This window comes from Lupinus angustifolius, unplaced genomic scaffold, assembly GCF_001865875.1.
Source record: "Lupinus angustifolius cultivar Tanjil unplaced genomic scaffold, LupAngTanjil_v1.0 Scaffold_78_6, whole genome shotgun sequence".
NCBI lineage: Eukaryota > Viridiplantae > Streptophyta > Magnoliopsida > Fabales > Fabaceae > Lupinus > Lupinus angustifolius.
Window position 1 is genome coordinate 10,262 of NW_017723732.1, and position 17,823 is coordinate 28,084.

General features: G+C 32.8%; 1 pseudogene; it reads right to left on the bottom strand.

The window, feature by feature from the left end:
• Positions 1 to 516: 516 nt before the first annotated feature.
• On the bottom strand, positions 517 to 6,625 carry LOC109339485 (annotated as a pseudogene).
• Positions 6,626 to 17,823: the final 11,198 nt, after the last annotated feature.

A 17,823-nucleotide genomic window follows, 5' to 3' on the forward strand; every position in this document is an offset into this window, starting at 1 on the left:
TTGTGAAATGCAATTTAAAACACTACCATACATATAGAGATAGTTGTAGCTAATCTATAGTAAACATTACAATATCACAGATCATTCTGCTCTAGGTTCCTATCTGATGGTAAAAAACTAAATAGTAAGTTCCGCAAAAATAAAAAGAATATCCACCTTGCTAGAAGTTTCATGATCATCTTCTTAAATATACAACAGTATAGTACATATTGCATCATTATGATTTTATCAGATGTACCCAGAATATTACATCATTATGTTGCGCATTAACACCTCCATTAACCAAAACTAATTTTGGAAAATATAAAATTAAAATTAGGATTAGTTAAGAGTGAGGGCAAATACACAATTTGGAGTACCAACAACATCACTCCGAATTATTACAATGATCAGAAAACAGCTGAGTTCCCGACCTCGTACACCTGTTTGCTGTAGCACAAACCAGTAAAACCATCAAGACAATGTCAGCTGAATCGTGTCCAAAAGCGTAAATAAGTAGAGCCTTCCATTACATACTATGAACATGCATTTTTATTTTTCGATCTTTTGTCGTGGTACAAATTACAGTTTGAAGTTTGAACAAGACAAATGGGGAAATCATGTGAGGAACTACCCTAATACATTAGCTACTTATTATCATACACTAATAATCTATTCTGGAAGAATAATTCGTTGTGCACACTGTGTCACTCATTGAGTAGTTTTTCTCAAGCCAGAACCAACCAAAAAGAAAATCAATTGTGAAAACAACTTAATACACACGTTCTGATTAGAGAAATGCTTGTTACCAGTGACCAGCACAAACCTTTTGCCGCCTACTTGTGCTCAAAATGATTTTACAACTTCAATCATGGCTTCGTAGCATCCCCTACAGTCCTACACTACAGCATGCAGTTACTCACTGGATCTATATGGCAGAACTTGCCAAGGAAAGTTCATGGAGGTCAACTAGCATCCATTCTTCCCCAGTTTGACCACTTAATACAATAGCTCTTGTCCCTCCAACAATACATGTGCTATGTCCCCAAGCAAATCTCGGAGGGCACCCAGGTACATTTAGGATTCTCCATGTACGCTTCTCATCCGTTGGATCAAGGATGTAAAGCTGGGAGGCAGAATGAAGGCCTGCAACAGACCCGCCAAATATCAGAATTCTCCCACCTGGAAGACTTATAGCAACATGATCAATCAAGTCTTGGAGGAGGTGCTGTGCCACCAGGATTTCCAGCACCGGGCATTCCACTTCCTGTTACACATCTCCAGCATGGTTCCTCCTCACTTAAATCCATTGTGAATACATCACTGGAACGAAAATGCAGAGGTCCACTCTTAGCGTGTGGCCCAGACGAGAAGGTGGAGTCCATGTCACTGGTATCTCTCTCCAGATAGGTTTCTCCATTGACAAATCAAGGAGGAAAGTATCACTCGAGTACTCCAGAATCAGCACAGCCACCGGAAACTATCAACTTAGTGCCATCAAGAGTACAAGAGCTATGCCATGATCTTGGAAGTGGAGGTGCCAATCCAGAAATTTCACGCCAAGTTGGAGGCTTTGCATCTAGTTCCAGAAGAAACACATCATTGAGCAAGCCCCGTGTTCCACAGCCTCCAAATACAACCAAAAGGGAACCATTAACACATGAAAGTGTATGGCCCCAACGACCAGGAGGAGGAGAGCCCACCTGAACATGTTGCCACTCAGGATTACTAGAGTTGAGATCCAATACAAAGGTGTCATTCATAGGTTGCATGTTTACCCCTTCACCACCAAATAGGACAACTCTATTACCAACAGCACAAGCACTAAATTTACAGCGTGAGGGTTCAACAACACCACCAACAGTCTGTTTGCTCCAAGCTGCTGCTTCAAGAGTGGTCAGTTCCATCGCAAGCTGACCCCATCCAAGTCTCCTTGCACCAGGCACAGTCTCTAAAACACGTGTAGTCTCACTGCCCCATGCATTTTGGCACATCATTCTCCAAAGATCTTCATTTTTTGTTAGCTCATATAATCGCCTACAGACAGAACCAACTGATGCAATATCTCTTGGAGTTAGGTGAGCAAGTATCTTGAGAGAGATTACCTTGTCACTTAATTGAAATATCCCACAAACTCCACGAGTCACATTCCGGTCCCCCACTGGAAAAGGACGCAACGAGGATAACACAGAACAAAACCGATCTGATGATTTAGCAGATTCCTTAATTGCAGAACCCAGAACAGGACCAAGATCAATGTCTGCCTCGGTGAAGAATTGGATTCCAATGACATGAGTAATCTCATCATCTCCAAATATAGATGTCAGACGCAATCTGTTCATAAGTGGAGATCCATCTTTCCTAAAGTTCAGCAACTCACCTTGGAATTCAAATGGACCACGACGCTTTAAGAAACGACTGCACAATATCTTTAAATGATTAGATATAACAACGCCAGATTACATTAATCTCATAATCTAACAATAGAGACTCAATCCAGAAACATGCTAAAGAATGTATTGCTTATTTGCTTATAGATAATACTCTTCAGCCATCCCTTCTTTCTTTTATTTCCCTAATGCACTGCACAGGTTATTCATTCTACTTCGTGAAGGACATAATAACTTCAAGCCATTACAGAAAGACTTATAAGCTAAATCTGTCTACAGCAGCCACCAATTCAACTCAGTCCCAAAGCGCTATAAGCCTGGAGTTAATGAAGTTTTTACTTTTTAGCCCGTCATTATATGTCTATATGAATGAAAAAAGCAACACTTGCATAAAGAAGTTGAAAGAGAAAATGAATCTGCAAACAGATTACACTTGAGAATCAATATCTGTCTCTTGTCTTCTACAAAGCTTTACTTTTTAATCATAAAAACATAAGACAAGATAAATCCAAGAATATAAATCTCCATATCCTATCCTCAACATGACACATTGATCTGAAAGAAAATTCAAAGTCACCATTCTGTATGCTTCTTAAACGAGCTACTGACACCACCACACACAAATTACCATACAATACCTATGCCATGGCAGCCACACTCTTTTTACTTGTCAAAATCTTAGTGATTTATGTTACAATTTCACATCCTTGCCCCAAATTGCTACATTAAGAACTTCAAAAATTAAAAGCATAAACCACCCTTCCAGGAATTTATCATAATTATCATTATATCATAAATATTATTTTGCATAACTGTTGTTACAAAAACAAGGAGGAAACATGGACATATTGTAACAGGACTTACTCTACTTGCCCATGGTTGTTTACCCATGTCCCACTAGGAGCATGCCTTCACCACAGCTGTGTCCCTCATTAATAGACTTCCTAATCCACCTTCACAGCAAAAATCCCCTCATACTTTATTCTTTAGCATTACTTTTAATCTCGAAGTCTTTGGCTGTGCATGTTATCCTCATCTAAGACCCTATAACAAGCATAAACTACATTTCAGATCTTCTGAGTGCAATTTTTTGGATATTATAATGCATACAAGGGTTACAAGTGTCATTCTAAATAAGAGAAGTATATATGTCCAAAGATGTTCTCTTTAATGACTTCGTTTCCTTTTGCCCCAAAAGGGTCCGCTTCTTCTACTCCTATTTCCAGCTATCCAGTACTTCATTCTCCTGTCTGTAGTCCTATTCCTCAGCACTCTATCCCTTACAATTATAATCCTATCCCTGTGGTTCCTTCCTCCATTTCCAACATTTCTCCAACTACTCCTTTCGCTCCAATTTTTAGTGCTCCTACACTCATGTTCCAGCTTCTCATTTTTCCTTTGATACTCAATCTCATCATTTTGTTTCTAAGCTTCCCTCAAGGCGGATACTGTGGCTCTGATACCATGTTGAAATTATAAGGTTTAGATATTGAAGGAGAAAATGAAATGCCCAAAATAGTAAATTGTATAGATAATATTGTGAATGCCAATGTGATGATATTGTGATTATTTGACGATATTGTGATTATTTGATAGAAAAGACATAACATTAACCCATATTTATACTAATACTAGACTCCTAATTAAATAAGGATAAACCATAAATAAGTAATCTTAATCATATGAGATCTTCTAAGATACTCTAAACAAATATGATATACAATCATCATAATATGAGATATTAACTCTATATCCAAGTATCTCTAGATATTATCTATAAGATAATTGAAGATATTATGATATACTTTCATATATTCTAACACCTCTCGAGTTGCATGGGTTGAATTCCTTCACATTGAACTCAAATTTCCATACAAAACTCCTTTTGTCCTATGTGATAACCTCAATAACATTGCAATGACTCATAATCATGTTCTCCATAACATAACCAAGCACATAGAGCGTGAACTTTTCTTTGTCAGAGACAAAATTCAAGCAAAGACTCTACAAGTTCAACACATTTCTTCTGACTTTCAGACAACTGATGTCCTCACAAAATATGTCTACAAACACATTTCTTTTGTTCAAAAGACATCTCAAGGTTCAGGAGGCACCCTCAGCTCTACAGTTAGCTTAGGTAGAAGTGTCAGCATTGTGTAGCTGTACACTTGTACTGCAAAAGTTAGTTAGTACTGTTAGAAGTGTCAGCAGCACTTACAGTACAACTATACTGCAAGCTAATGGCAATCGTACAAAACTGCAGTACACGGTAGTACACTTGTAAAGACTATGTACATTTTCCTCTTTGTAATTATATGATGATATTTACACAATTCAATAGCAGAAAACAGTTACAGTTTCCAGTTTCTCTCTTCTCTTTTCTCTTTACAATAGGGAAGGAAAAAAGCCCAAAACCAAGAAGAAAAAAAGGACAAACAAAAAGTGATAAAAATGAATAGTTCATCAGATGACATCAAACAGGCCTGGCCCAAAACTAGGCATTGTTATTACATAAACCACCATACAGCTTTGGGTTCGCAACACATGAAATCCTCAGAGGACCAAAAATATTATGAGAATCTATCCAGCACTTAAACTCAGTTTGGTATGAGTCCTTACTCTAGAAAGTTTGGTATGAGTCCTTACTCTAGAAAGTTTGGTATGAGTCCCTACTCCAGAAATCTATCTGAAAATGGCCAATTTGCAATAAGTTCAATCTCCCTTCTTATCTTAACTTAATTACCACTAAAACTAACTCATGGTTCTTTGACAGTGGAGTTTAAGGATTTAGCAAGAGTCAAAAAAGCCTCTAACTAGTAACTACATAAGGTGAAAAGGAGTCATTGTTAGGTATCTTATCATGTTCAATATCAAGTACATTTTTCTCAACCCCCTTACACATATAGCATTGACTTCCTTCAGATCCCAATTTATCCACTAGCAGCACCAAAAGGAAATGGGATCTGCACTGCTCAATATAACGAGACAACAACACTCATAAAAGCTATATGGATTACACAAATGACATAACAGGCAACATACTTTCTCATTAATTAGCTCCCAAAAGTCAAAAGGTGTCTAAGTGATTACACAAAGTATGTTTTTGTCCACATACACTAAATATGCCTTTTACCATCACAGGTGGGGCCTGCTACATTAATCAAACAATGTAATAATGTCCTACCGTAAATCATGTCTATACAAAAGCTATTTACTTCTAAATCCTTCTTGATGGTTTCACTTAAGGTTTTTTTGGTCTCCCACTACGTCTAACTGTTGGGCTACCACATCTGATCAACTTTCATAACAGATGTTTCTACGTGTTTTCTCCGCATATAATCACCTATGATGGGATTCTACAATCTTTTGCACCATAGGTGCTACCTCCAACTTTCTCCCTAGTCTAGTGTTTTTGTCAGCAGTCAGCATATGTATTGAATAAAAGAACCACTTTCTATTTTTAACATGAAAATCACACCCTAAAAGGACTATAAATGTTATCGACAAACTCCAATTGCATTGACACATACCATTAGATTTCATTAGAGTAACCTTAACAAGGACTTCCTAGCCTTTTTAACAACTACTTTTAATGAATCTAACTGCCGATGGACACGTGTCACATAAATGTACATGCAACTCTTGCACACTCGAACATGTCTAAAGCACACACATACAAAAGGAGGCCTAGAGTTTCAAGCAACAAAATTCCCCAGCAAAAACAAGTCCAAAACCTAACCCTAAACCTAGAACACTAATATCTCATAATACAATCTTAATCGCGAAACGAAACACATCAATTAGCGAAAAATGCAGCTTAATCAATGCTTAACTATGAAAAACTTGACAGTTGAGAAAACGAGAAAGTGAAAAAAACTGACCAATTCCGACCGAGGACTTCTTCGGCGCGGTAGCCAGTGAGCATCTCAAAGACGGTATTGACATAAATGATAGGGTGATCGGGATCAATGGCGTCGGTGACGACGAAACCACACGGCGCCGTTTGAAGGGGGAATGGAAAAGGAAGAGCTCCATCAACTTGGTGGTGGTTGAAGATGAATGATGCGGCGGCGTTTTCTTCTTCGTGGATGCTGAGATCGGAATCAATGTCCCACTGCATCGTTGAAATTGGGAAATTAGAGATGTTGGTTCAACCCATGACGAAAAAGAAGAAGAAGAAGCAGAAAGAATTTGATTTGGAATGAGAATGGAAATGAGAGAGTGAAAGTGTTGTTGTTGTTATAGTTTGGGGTTGAGAGTCGGGAAGTGAGAAAAACATGGAGACAATCGCACATATAGTGTCTTTACCATTTTTTGGTGCTATTATAATTAAATTTTAATTAGAATTAAATTTTAATATATTGTATTGATTGTCTTTACCTATAACGTATATACATTTTTTCAGAAGTTTTTCTCTGAAATGGGCGATTGAGAGGCATAAAAAATGAGTGGTGGTTACCAATTTTATTTAGATAATAAGAGAAGAGGTTCTTTCTTGTTATAAGAAAAAGAGAACGTAGAGATTGAAGATGGTGTTTGTTTTCCCATGTGGCTATAGTCATTCATCGTTCGCTTTGCCTTCATTTGTTTCGTGAAATTTGTTGCATTTTTATTAGAAAAACTAAGCATATATTGAAAGATGCAAAAATAATAATATTAAGAGAAAAAGATGTAAAAAAAATATATTACATTATTACTATATTATTCATCATTCATATTTACTTTAATTATTATTGATTTTCAAATAAAAATAATACAAATAAATAATATTATACTTTCATTTAATATATCAATTCTTACTATCCATTTTTTGTCAACTAATTTTTGCAGTTTAAGAAAAAAACTTTCAATGAGTTGGCTGTGTCACGTGTATTGTTATTCTAAAAAGAAAATATTAGTTAACTTTAGATCATCAATTTAAAAATTGAAATTTCAATCTCAAAGTTGATTTTCATTTTTTTAATTTTAAATTATGAGGAAATAAGAAATTAATACTTAAGTTAGATTAAAAAATTGGAGAGTAACATGATATCAAGATATTAAAATGTTAAACATGTGCGATTATAAATAAAAAACATTTAAAAAAAATGTAATATGTACAAGTTATCAGTGTAAAGAATTATACACATCAGTACATTATTCACTATTTATTTTTAATATTTTTTGAAGAGTCAATGATGATTAAAGACAATAAATAGTGGGTGATATAATGACTATGTATAAATTTTTATACTGGCGGTGCATAAATATTGTACTCGTTATTATTTGAGTTTATCATCCTATCATTTGAACTTATTTTCGCTTATATAATAAATTATTTGGACTAACTCATACTTGAGTTTGACCAATTTGTTATCGTTCTAAACGTTTACATGTTATCAGAGGATTTCATCCTCCGTGGCCTATCATATCACTACTTTGTTGTCGACATGCCGAAAATTTGAAACTCTTATTAGTCATTTCCCTTTATCCTATCACATTCTCGTTAATATTCATTCTACCTTTTAATCTAATGATTTCAAATTCCATGCAACAATCATTCAAATAAACATACAAACATGTTCTAATACATTGGCCCATTTTCTTCATTTTGCATGAGTTTCTCTTCCCATCGACCATCATTCTGGTGGTATATTTTCTTTCGTTGATGTAACGATTTCTTTCTCATTGATGATCATTCTAATGGTAATTATAACAATATTTTTTCCCACTATAGATCATTATGGTGGTGCCTTTTTCTATTAGCGATGAGTTATTGCAAACTTTGCAGCTTGCAACACATTTCTAGCGATTTTAGTAGAGCTCATATAATTATTTGATTATTTTCATTTTGAAATGATTTATTTGTAACAAGTTTGCTAAGCTATAGCTTGAGGGGCTTGTTAGATATATTCAGATTGATATCGCATTATCTTATCTAAGATTAACTTTGTTTCATTTTATTTGATTTTATCTATAACTTATGTTTATTTAGTTAGTTGTTATTTGAGTTTATCATCCTATCATTTGTAACAACTTCAATTATATATAAATTGTTTAGATTAACACATACTCGAGTTTGATCAATTTTTATCATCTAAGACATTCTACATTAATATCTCCAAATTATGTTTGAGTTTTATTTGTCTTAGCTAGCCTTTACATGATTCCTATAGACTAGCATGAGAAATGGTCTAACGTTACAAGTTTAATTACAATGAAATATAATTCATCCATATACACTAGAGTGTGATTTACAATTAAGCCTAAGGAAGTATGGATAATCAACAACTTCAACATAATGAAGGGATATACAATGAAGCTCATAAAGAGTGTTTTTTCTATAAGTGAATGCATGTTTCATCTTCAAATGAAGAGGTCCATTCAAAAGGAAAGTAAAAATCTTGATAGGAATGACAACTAGATTATTTGAAGGACTTGAATATTTATAGTCCTTAAATAATCTAATATTGGTTAAAGATATTTCTTCAACCTTGGTTTCACTGATATTCATCAATAAGAGCTATAGAGCTGTTAGTTGATCTTTAATATGCTTAAACAATGCTTCTATGAGCAACGACCACATCAAAACTACAGAATCTCTTTATGTGTGTCTCACTACACTTTCTCATTTTACTTATAATCCTTTGATATGGGAGTTAAAACACTTTGGGCATTGTCATTTAGATAATATGATTGCTTTTTGATATATTACCTTTTGACCAAATATAACTCATCCTTATGCATTGCACTGCCTTTTTACATATGGATGGAAGTCCCACTAGTAAGTTGAAGTGTGAACTTTATGTGATGCTTCAACTAGAACATGGATAAACGAGAGGCAAATAGTTGTTTTTTCTCATGTTTTCAATGACAAAAATGTGAGTTCATGATAAATAAAAATATTATTACATGTTATCTTTTGTGTGTTGTTGTGTGATACTTACATCTCCATTAATGGAGAGGATCTTATTCCTTCAAGGACAAGTAGAGATTTTCAACCGACTCTTTGGATATGCTTTGAATCACATATCTTTGTCTTCTTCATCCAACGGCTATAGAGCAGTTTGCTTCCAAACAAACTATTATGTAGTTGGCATATTAACTTTTGGCAAATTTGAGGTGCCAATATACTGGGATCTTTAGTTGATTGAAGTATATTTTATGAACTTTTCAGGCATATTGTCACAATATTTAAGCAAAAATCCAAAACTCGATTGCTATATCCAAATATTTTCAGGCTCTTTCAAGTAGCATTATTGAAATGGAGGAACCCAAAACTCCACCGTATTATTGTCTTTGTCTTCTCATCTCTTGCCTTTTTCTTCCCCTCTCTCATTCTCTCATATGGTCTTTTTTTCTCATCTATCTAATTCTCTAGTTCTCTTATAAAATACTTTAGACTTGAGTTCAGTTGATTGATAACGTAGAAGGTAATAAAGGAATTGCAGAGGGAAGAAGAGAAGAAAAACATCATATTCTCATTACACAAATCAATATTTAAATAGGATAGGAAACCTAAATTACTACTAGATTCGTAGGATCACATAATTTGGAATGATATAAAAATTATAATACTATTTATTTGATAATAATAATCCAACCCCCATTTTAAAAGTAATATTGCATACACTGTTTAAAAAATTGAAGTTGTTACACTATTAATACACTCATATGTTCATCATTGATGTGTTAAATCATGAATAATAAAAAAATAACAACAATGGTGGTTGATGGATGACTAGAAAAACTTTACCCTTTCAAACTATATATTAGACTCGTTTTAAAAGTTAACATATTAAGCCTTCTCCCATTAGTAACTCCAGATCCAAAACATGTTCATAATGGGGCCTAGTGGACTCCATTTTTCAATAGTATAAGTCAGCCCATTTGATAAATGATATGTTAATCCATAATCTAGGTATTTTATTTTGAGTTTTAAAACCCATAAATTAAGTTTCATAATCCTACTTCGTATGTTAATCCATAATCAAAGATTAGAGTTAGCAACGGTGCTAACTAAAATAGAGTTAGCAAGGTAAGATCACCCTTCATTAAGTAAAAGCACAGCAGAAAATCCATAAGGCGAAATTAGGTAGGGCTAATTAGTACACTATCACAAAAATGCCTTCCAAAATCAAAGATTGGTTAAAAGATTCACTTGCCAAAAGTTTTCATAGAATAGATCTTAAAATTTATATCATAAAAATAATTATAAAGATAAAGATTGATGTGTAGATACTAGTTGCAAATAGAGATGATAATTGGTACCCACATGTGAATTAGAACTCATAATGGTTAGGTTTGACTTTATGTTTTTGGACCCATGAGTAATTAAGACTCATGATTTTGAGACTTGCTGTTAAATATATTAGGGTTCGGTAATGAGGTACCCGGACCTATGACTGTACCCATTAGTTCTTCCTAGAGACAATGATAGTTAAAAATGAATGGTAGACGATGAATTGATCGTGTATAAAACCCTTACAGTGTCAGTACATACATTTTCTCTCTCTATATATATAGAAACATAATTGCAATATCATGTTAATCCATAAATGTGTTTGCTATATTGTTAAACAATAATATTATGTTGGTAAACAATGATGTTGTGTTGTTAATTCATATATATGATGTAATATTGTTGATTAAACTAATACTGTGAAACCCAAGTCAGACACCAAACCGGATGATGTCTCGTATTATGTTTAACTTATTTAAACGGTTAAATCGTCCGCTCTAACCGAGTGATTCCATATATAATTAATAATTTCTATCAATAAATATATAATTATATATAAATGAAAAACTTTATATAATTAATAATTATGTATAATTATATTAAAAAAATACATCTTTATCTATTTTGGACTGAAGTAAAACAAAATATTTGAGCATTGTTCCATTTTATTTTATTTTTAGGTGAACCGTCCGGTTTACTACCTGGGTTAATCCGATTTATCCGGGTTTAACATGACCGAAGTGAAATATCTCCAGTTCAAAGCGATCCAACCCTCATTCGATTAAGACTGCAAACTAAAACTGTTTTCAATTCCGGTTGGTGGTCATACCATCCGGTCTGGTCTGGTTCTCACGACACTAGATTAAACTGTTCTTACTACATATATATTCCATCTTAATGTTGAAGTTGTTTTTTTACGTTTGTTTCATTAAAATGAGTTACATTTAATAGTCAAATTAAATTATATTTAATTATGTTTTATAATTTTTTTCTCTTTTTATTGCCTAAATAAAATGTAGGATTGTAAAAAACAAACATACAATTTCATAAATCACTCTTAATTATTTTTTATGGGTACCCATGAATTCTTTGAGTACCCAAGGACCCATGTGTACTAGACTCGGTGGTGATATCCGCATGGGTTCAATGCATGTCTAAGTCAAAAGAAGTAACAAGAAATGGGTTTGAATGATGCACTACTCAAACCTACTTAGTGTCATCCCTAATTGCAAATTACAAAAGTATGATTATTATTCTGATTTTATTTATAACATACTTTCAGTTAAATTTATATTTATATATAATAAAGGTGATTATTTTTCTTCATTTTTTTTAAAAAATAATATAATTTTACACTCATTTAATTTTGCTTCTTGAATAATAATTTTATTTGAAATAAAATTTAATAGAAATAGTCAAAACTTTTGATAAGTCACATGAATACAAAATAATAAATATCACATTGAGAACATAACATATCTCATAAAAAATCATGAAAACTTTCTACATGATGTTATTATAATAAGGAGGTGTGCATTACTAATCTTTTAGATGTGAGCATTATTTTCTTCCGTTTTAGAAGAAATCAACTTGGGAAGAGCTATAAAATTAAAAATTAAAAGTCAAAAGTTGAGTTTACTTGCGATTAGAAATTTGAATAACGGAGTTAAAAACAAAAGGAAAAATACTAAATAATTTGAACATGCATCAGCAGATAAAGCGTTCCACAACTACAACAGCGAAAATTTCAACTTTTTTTTTTAAATAATCGGACTATCCAACCGACCGGCAATGCAATATTTCTGAATTATTAGACCAATAATAAAAAAAATTATAAAATTATGTTTTTTTTATTCTACCAATGATGTTTTCACATTTTTTGTAAGGAACTAATTCATTTATGAGTTCGTCTCCCAACAAGTGTCGCTCTAGGAATCGAACACCCAACCTTGAGATTTAATGATATCTTAGATCACTCGATGAACACTTTGTTAGTTCTCCATAGTTTGGTATAACTTAGCCAGTTAGCCTTATGCCTATGACTAATTTCAACATATAGTTTTTAAATTCATCATGTACTGCTTGTCAACTTAAAGTGTAATTAAGAGTCCTTAAACAATAAGAGTAAAAAAACTTTGTTGTTGAAAGTATACGTTAGACAATGGTTAATGAAATTCTTTAAATATAAGATTAAATATGTAATCAACTTAGTCGTTAATGAAATTGAATTTTATTTTAGAAGAATTGAGAAACTACAGATATAAGAAATTGTGCACATTTCCCCCCTTAATAGATAGATGACAAATTTTAATTCAGATGAAATCTAAATTATATATATTAATAAAAACATGTTCTTGTATTCAATATATTAATTATAGACCAACGGGCGTTGGTTCAAGTGATACATGTTTGATTCCTCTTAAGCAAGAACCCGGGTTCGAGTCTTGTGGATGTAAAAAATGCCCGTTGGGAGAGTTAGCCCCACTTACCTATGGATGTGCCCGGCTCGGACAGGATTGCATCCAGTGCCCGTTGGGAGAGTTAGCCCCACTTACCTGTGGATGTGCCCGGCTCGGACAGGGTTGCCTCCAGTGCGAGGATACCTGTGGGAAACCAAAAAAATAAATATATTAATTGTAGAGTTTGATTTTCTCTTTTAAATATTTGTTTTGATAGGCTCAAACTTAGTTTTCCAAAGATATGGTGTCACCAACATAATTTTCCAAAGAAATATCACTAAATTTATCCATTAAATTAACGAAAGAGGGACTATTTTTTGTCATAAAAAGTGTATCACTTCTATTAATTGGTTAAAAAATTACTTTATTATTAAATTTTTAACTTAAATATATTTTTTTAACCAATAAGAAAAAATAAAGATAAAATTTATTGAATAAATAGAGATAAAATTTTCACACAGAGAACAAATAAATAGGAAGGCATGAGATCCACTTATAGGAGACCTCTTGTAAGGCAAAAGGAGTTCCAAATGAGAATCATTCCCATAAATTGACATACTACCAGATCACATACCACATAATCAAATTAATAATATGTTTGACGTTCATTTGGATCGGTTTTTAGGCAAAAAATGATCCGATCTAAATACATAATAAATAAGCGGTCTAGTCCAGTCTGGTATGTTTATATTAAGATGTCTGATCCAATCCAGTCTAAATATTATATGTGGTTTCGGTCGGTTTGGATCGGTCTTTTTTATAAAATATTGAAATTGCACTTACATTCAAAACCCATAAAAATAACTAAATATTAAGCATAAAACAAAAAAAATATATTGTTCAACAACACTAAAATGTGTGCAACAATAGTATAAGTAAACAACATCATAAAATAGTAATAAACACCAAGACAATAATAATAAAATTAAAAAATGGCAACATCAACAACAAGAAATCAATAATAATAAGGCAATAAAACAACACTATATCAATAACAACAATATGAGTATTTGCAACTTAATTTTAAGAATAGAGTGTTCCACTGATGATTAATAACAATAATATTTTCACAACAATAAAATTGATAATAAAAAACCTAATCAAAATCAACACTTGAATCCTCTTCATTTGATTGTGGGATTGGTTTAAGTTCTAGAAAAGTGTATCAAATATAATCAATATGGTTTAGAACATAGCAACATATATATGTATATATATGTGTTATATAACATAACAAATAAATAAATGTAGAATTTTGGAGTTGAGACTTAAGATTAAGTTTGAAAGACACTTAAAAATATTATATACTTAAACTTTACGTACTAATTTGGTCCGGTCTGGATCGGTCTGGATCCAAGAGGTGAAATCAAAATCCGGATCGGACCAGTCAATCTTTAAAAAATAAGTCCAACACGATCCAAACACATTCGATTTTTGCAGTTTCAGTCTACGGTTTTCAGTTTTGTTTTTGGACTGGTCTGAATTTGAACAACCCTAACTATAATGAGTCTGAAAAGGAAAGTCATGATACCGTTTGAAAGCCATCATATAAGACTCCTCTTCCTTGGTATATGAATGAGAAGTTAATATAATAAAGTAGTAAATGAGTCTGAAAAGGAAAGTCATGATACCGTTTGAAAGCCATCATATAAGACCCTTCTTCCTTGGTATATGAATGAGAAGTTAATATAATAAAGTAGTAAATTTTAAATTTAGATATGAGCCTTATTTTCTTAAGTTTGAACTAAAAGAAACCAACTTGGAATAGTTATAAGATTAAAAATTAAAAGTCAAGGTTTTGGTTGCTTGTCATATGTGGAATTCGAAAGTCAATAATTGCCGATTGAGTTTTGAATAACAATTTATAAAAGGAGTTAGAAACAAAAGGAAAAATACTAAACAATTTGGACATGGATCAGCTGATCAGTAGTTAAAGCGTTCAATATTAGCAACAAGGAAAACTCCAACTTTTTTATTAATTTTTTTTGACATATAGTCTAATCAAATAGTAAAAAAAATATAAAATTAAGTTTGGCCTTGCATAGTTAAATGAAACTTAAACGTCTGACTATGACATGAAAAATTTAAAAAGAAATAGTTTTTTAAATACATCATGTATTGGTTACAGCGGAATGTATTTTAAGAATTAACTAATGAAGAGTCCTGAGAATAAGTAAGAGAAAATAATTTTAGATTTCATATCTTGTTGAATTTCATTTCTTAGATTGTTAAGAGAGTACATTACATAATGATTAACAAGAGCCTCTAATTTTTTTTGTGTGAATTAAGGACATCTCTCAAAAACTAATTTCAACTGAAATTTTATAAAAACTACCTAAGTTATAGATAATTACCACTTTTTTTTATAGGATGGAGGTACTCATGTAAAATTATGTATATAGTTTAAGAAATTACTAATAATTTAAATTTTTGATATGATTTCGTTAAAAAACTTTCATTCACGAAACTGAATTAAAAAGAAATAAAAAATTAAACTTTTAAGAGATGAACAATAAATATGGTTGTAATCTAATATTTATACACATAATTAAATTATATTGTTTAATTTATGAGAATATATATCTACTGTCCTGAAATCTTATCCAATACCAAGTTCCACAAAATGAGTACCTCCTGTCAAATAAAAAATATAAGCCAACTTTCAGAACCTCGGAATAGAAATTATCTATGCCAAAATAATAATGTTAATTTAAAAGTTAACTTATTTTATTTAATACACATTTATTCAATTCTTATTAGTGGTATTGAGTTAGGTATAGGAAAATAATATAGATGATTAAAATTCCAACCCTCGTTATCAAAATTAACACCTTCATTAGGTCGTTTGCTTTATTGTTAAATAGTATAACCCTGTGGAAAGCTATCCCCCATGCGTACTCGTGTTATTCTGCTTTGTGGATCTTCCATCTCCAAGATGTATTTCTTTTTCCATTCTCATATATCTCAAACATTCATTTTATTAGTAAGATTACTAACCAACTTGTCCACATGGTACTATTATTAAAAAGTTTATGATAATAAAGATTGACTAAAACTCAAATATGAGTTAAAAATATATTTTATTATATAGACAAAAATTATTAGAAACGATAAGATAATAGTGATCATGTTGTTTATGTGGTTCGCAATAATTGTAAATGGCAGCAAAAAAATATTAGTGGTTGAGTTACGACCAAGTCGTTCTCTTTATGACGTTTCATGACACTGTCCAAAGTGTACAAACAAACTATCAACCACGTCGTCCCCAAGATAAAAAAAACCCAGTTCTCTATTTTCGAATTTTACTGCATTGTAAGAACTTATCTTGAATACACCCACAATATGACTATGAGTGCCAATTCTGAAAATACCCACAATATAACTACCCATGCCAATTCTCGAAATCCTCACTTTCCATAATATGACTACTAGTGGCAGCTCTCGAAATTCCCACAATTTAGCTACATGTGCCAATTCTAGTACCACAGAAAGAAAGAGAGAGAAATGAGCCGGAAATGCTTCGACAAAGATAATGAGAGAGAAAAGAAAAGTTGAGAAATTCTCTCAACTAGGACGAGTGATACTGAATGGGGAAATGCCTCTATTTATAGGCTAAGGGCCCCAACGACCAAGTCGATCTGATGGTCTAGATGGAAGATTTTGTCCCAAACGGCCACATGACCTAACGATCATGAGGAGTCCAACGATCACACGTCCAGATCTCCCTTCTTCATGACTGGATTCTCCTCCCCACTTCCCTCACTCTCCAACCGGGTGCTGACTCAGTCACACGCATGTGTTGACTTGGTCAACCACACGTCTAAAAAGAAACAAAATTTGTTGGGCCCAAACACGAACCGAGCAAGCCGAGCCGACCGGACGGATTGCAACAAAGTAGGTGGTGGTGCATGCACATGTGAGAGTTTTGTTTGTGTGAGTCCTCATCCACCACAAAATTCATTGTACCCCTTGGGGCACACCCCTTATAGAGCACTAAAGGCTTATAAAGTCTCTGCAAGCGCCTCATCCATCCTATGTGGGATTTGGAGTTTTTTTTCATTTCACACTCAAATGTCCATATTAATGACCCCATTAAATGAGCCATTAATTTGTCCAAGTTCCAAAAAATCTCTCACTTGAAATTAAAAAAACAATTTCCGAGAATGTCTGTGGTCTCCATAAGATTGTGCATAAGCAAAGATGTTATGTTACTTGAACCTTTGCACAATGATCAGTAAGATCAAAATTTTATTAGAGTGACTCATAGTCTTGAACTCTATCTCCGACTTTAAACCACACACAAGATTTTCAAAAGTATATTTATGTAAAGCTCGTGCATTAAATGTCATGCACATCTATTCCAATATAGTGAATGCTCTAGAAATATATGTCTCTAAATTTCATACGAAACAAATCCACTTCCACATTCACGTAGCGAGTCTATCTAGAATACTCCTGTAGTCTAGGTACCCCGCTCCGATTGGAGTATGGATCTCATTAAAAGTTTAACTAATCCTTTCATCTACTACAAAAATCATGCTTCTTATCATTTTATAGCATGTTCATTCTCATATTACTTCACAATTTGTTATTACACATTGAATCTATTTCTTGGGATCTCCAATCAGTTAGGTTGGGTTACCGTCATGCGTGATCCTCATTCTAAGGGCAATAGTTTCATACTTTTAGAAGTATTGTGGACTTTCTATCTAGCTACTCCTTTAACAAAAGATCTGCTAAGTTATTACCAGTGCATACATGATCCACTCTAACA